General features: G+C 40.8%; 1 pseudogene; it reads left to right on the plus strand.

Moving 5' to 3' along the window:
- Window positions 1-3787: 3787 nt before the first annotated feature.
- Window positions 3788-4314, plus strand: LOC116749246 (annotated as a pseudogene).
- The last annotated feature ends 225 nt before the right edge of the window (window positions 4315-4539 follow it).

Genomic DNA, 4539 nt, shown 5'->3' on the forward strand with positions numbered 1-4539 from the left:
TGGCAATACAGTTCCCTCAGAAACTTCAGATCTATTTGCTTTGAAGCAACTTATATTCCCAAAGTTCTCTCAGACAGCTTTTAACATTATCAAAAAAGTGAGAGAAACTTCAAAAAATTTCAGAAGGTAACAACCTGGTCTATACTCCTTGTCTTATTACCATAACTTAGGTCAAGAAGAGGATCTTGGGACTTCTCTGGTGGTCCAGTGAGTAAGACTCTGCTCTCCCAATGCAGGGGGCCTGGGTTCTATCCTGGTCGGGGAACTAGATCCCGCATGCATGCTGCAACTAAGAAGACTGCATGCCGCAACTAAAAAAAAAAAAAGAAAGAAAGAAAGATCCCACATGCTAAAACTAAAGATCCCGCATGCCTCAGCAAAGATCCCGAGTGCCACAACTAAGACCCAGCGCAACCAAAATAAAAATAAATAAATAAATATTTTTTAAAAAAAGAAGAAGAAGATCTTATCTGGCGGTTTAATCTGTGAAAATGTGAATTATGACTTCGGTGAACTTTCCAGTCCCTCCTTATTCTACTAGTTGTCTATTTATGTTGCAGTCGTATTCTATGCAGTTGGTGTCGGAATTAAACTCTGCTATGTGGTGGCTGCCTCATCAGATAGGGCAACAGATGATCCTGGATCAAAAACAAAATGGAATCATGATGAGCACTACAACCACCACTTCACCCAGCAGGGAAAACCAAAACCATATCTAACCTAGATCGATCAGATCTAGAATTCTAGACTAGGGGTCAGCAAACTATGACCTGTGGATCAAATCTGGCCAACTACCTGTTTTTGTAAATAAAGTTTTATTTGAACATGACCACACTTATTTGTTTACATATTGTCCATGATGCTTCTGTGCTATAACAGCAGAGCTGAGTACCTGCAATGGAGACCGGATGGCTTGCAAAGCCTAAAATATTTACCTTCTGGTCCTTTGCAGGAAAAATAATTGCCCATTCTTTTTTTCTGATTTTTACTAAAATGTGTCCTATCCTATCTGTGCACATATTATTTTAACATTCTTTTTTTAATATCCTTTTTAAAATTGGAGTATAGTTGATCTACAATGTGTTAGTTTCAGGTGTACAGCACAGTGATTCAGTTATACATGTATATATGTATATTCTTTTTCAGATTCTTTTCTATTATCAGTTTTACAAAATATTGAGTATAGTTCCCTGTGCTATACAGTAAGTCATTGTTGGTTATCTATTTTATATATAGTAGTGTGTGTATGTTAATCCCAACCTCTTAATATATCACTCCCCACCCCCCTTTCCCTTGGGTAACCATACTTTTGTTTTCTATGTCTGTGAGTCTCTTTCTGTTTTGTAAATAAGTTCATTTGTACCTTTTTAAAAAATTGACCATTCTTGTTCTACACAATATTTAATAGCCTCTTCCATGATCTGTCAATGAGGACCAAAAAGGAGCTGAGACTGGAAAATTCCACTCTTTACACTACAAAGCTACAGTAATCAAAACAGTATGGGGCTTTCCTGGTGGCTCAGTGGTTAAGAATACGCCTGCCAATACAGGGGTTACGGGTTCGAGCCCTGGTGCGGGAAGATCCCACATGCTGCGGAGCAACTAAGCCCATGCGCCACAACTACTGAGCCTGCGCTCTACAGCCCATGAGCCACAACTACTGAGTCCACGTGCCACAACTACTGAAGCCCGTGTGCCTAGTGCCTGTGCTCCTCAACAAAAGCCACCTCAATGAGAAGCCTGTGCACCACAATGAAGAGTAGCCCCTGCTCGCCACAACTAGAGAAAGCTCGCACAGCAACGAAGACCCAACGCAGCCAAAAATAAATAAATAAAATTAAAAAAACCAAAAAAAAGCAGTATGGTACTGGCACAAAAGCAGAAATATAGATCAATGGAACAGGATAGAAAGTCCAGAGATAAACCCACGAACCTATGGTTACCTAATCTATGACAAAGAAAGCAAGAATATACAATGGAGAAAAGACCGTCTCTTAAGCGGTGCTGGGAAAACTGGACAGCTACATGTAAACGAATGAAATTAGAACACTCCCTAACACCATACATAAAAATAAACTCAAAATGGATTAAAGGCCTAAATGTAAGGCTGGAGGAATGTAAAGTCTTAGAGGAAAACACAGGCAGAACACTCTTTGACATAAATCATAGCAAGATCTTTTTCAATCCACCTCCTAGAGTAATGAAAATAAAACCAAAACTAAACAAGTGGGAACTAATTAAACTTAAAATCTTTTGCACAGCAAACGAAACCATAAGCAAAACGAAAGGACAACACTCAGAATGGGAGAAAATATTTGCAAACGAAGCAACCAACAAGGGATTAATCTCCAAAATATATGAAGAGCTCATGCAGCTCAATATCAAAAAAAAAAAAGAAAGAAAAGAAACCCAATCAAAAAATAGGCAGAAGATCTAAATAGACGTTTCTCCAAAGAAGACGTACAGATGGCTAAAAAGCACAAGAAAAGATGCTCAACATCACTAATTACTAGAGAAGTGCAGATCAAAACTGCAATGAGGGGCTTCCCTGGTGGCACAGTGGTCAAGAATCCACCTGCCAATGCAGGGGACATGGGTTCGAGCCCTGGCGCGGGAAGATCCCACATGCTGCGGAGCAAATAAGCCCGCAAGCCACAACTACTGAAGCCCGTGCGCCTAGAGCCCGTGCTCCGCAGCTAGAGAAGCCACCGCAATGAGAAGCCTGCACATCACAACAAAGAGCAGTCCCCGAGAACCGCAACTAGAGAAAAGCCCACGCACAGCAGCAAAGACCCAATGCAGCCAAAACTAAAATAAATAAATTTATTTTAAAAAACAGCTGCAAAAAAAACCAAAACCAAACAAACAAAAAAACAACTGCAATGAGGTATCACCTCACACTGGTCAGACTGGCCATTATCAGTCTACAAACAATAAATGCTGGAGTGGGTGTGGAGAATAGGGAACCCTCCTACACTTGATGGGAATGTAAATTGTACAGCACTGTGGAGAACAGTATGGAGGTTGCTTAAAAAGCTAAAAACAGAGCTACCATATGATCCAGCAATCCCACTTCTGGGCATATAACCAGAGAAAACCATAATTCAAAAAGATACATGCACCCCAATGTTCATTGCAGCACTATTTACAATAGCCAGGATATGGAAGCAACCTAAATGTCCATCAACAGAGGAATGGATATAGAAGATATGGTACATATATACAATGGAATATTACTCAGCCATAAAAAAGAACGAAATAATGCCATTTACAGCAACATGCTTGGACCTAGAGATTGTCACACGGAGTGAAGTAAGTCAGACAGAGAAAGACAGATATCATATGATATCACTTATATGTAGAATCTAAAAAAAGGGTACAAATGAACTTACCTACAAAACAGAAATAGTGTTACATATGTAGAAAACAAACTTATGGTTAACCCAGGGTGAGGGTGGGGGGAGAGATAAATTGGGAGATTGGGATTGACATATACACACTGCTATATATAAAATAGATAACTAACAAGGACCTACTATATAGCGCAAGGGAACCCTACTCAATACTCTGTAATGGCCGATATGGGAAAAGAATCTAAAAAAGAGTGGATACATGTATATGTATAACTGAATCACTTTGCTGTACACCTGAAACTAACACAGCATTGTAAATCAACTATACTTCAAGAAAAATTAAAAAAAAAAAAAAAAAAAAAGACTTCCAGCTTTTGGCTCAGAGGAGGCCAAGGTGCAACTTTCTTCAGTTGTCCCGAATCCGGGTTCATCCGACACCAGCTGCCACCATGTTGCCTAAGTTTGACCCCAACAAGATCAAAGTCGTGCACCTGAGGTGCACCAGCGGGGAAGTCGGTGCCACATCTGCCCTGGCCCCCAAGACTGGCCCCCTGGGTCTGTCTCCAAAAAAGGTTGGTGATGACATCGCCAAGGCAACTGGTGATTGGAAGGGTCTGAGGCTTACTGTGAAACTGACCATTCAGAACAGACAAGCCCGGGTTGAGGATTGATCATCAAGGCCCCAAGGAACGGCCAAGAGACAGAAGGAAGCAGAAAAACATTAAGCACAGTGGAAACATCACTTTTGATGAGATTGTCAACATTGCCTGACAGATGCGGTATCGATCTTTAGCTAGAGAACTCTCTGGAACCATTAAAGAGATCCTGGGCGCCACCCAGTCTGTGGGCTGCAATGTTGATGGCCGCCACCCTCACGACATCATAGATGACATCAACAGTGGTGCAGTGGAATGCCCAACTAGTTAAGAACTGCAAAGAAAAATAAAGGGTTATTTGACAACCAAAAAGAAGAAAATTCTACTCTTGCCTGAAGAACATTACTCATGTCCTCAGGTATTTAAACGGGAAAAGGAAAGACCATTCAATATCAGTCTTGGGCTGAATCACCCACAGTCAACCAAACCCTGCTACAATAGGTCTGCTCTTGAAATCCACCTAATCAACGACTAACCCCACTCCATTTTGAGCCAGTCATAGCCAATCATTCATATTTAACCTAAACCCC

The sequence above is a fragment of the Phocoena sinus genome, chromosome 2, assembly GCF_008692025.1.
Source record: "Phocoena sinus isolate mPhoSin1 chromosome 2, mPhoSin1.pri, whole genome shotgun sequence".
In the NCBI taxonomy this organism is placed as follows: Eukaryota; Metazoa; Chordata; class Mammalia; order Artiodactyla; family Phocoenidae; genus Phocoena; species Phocoena sinus.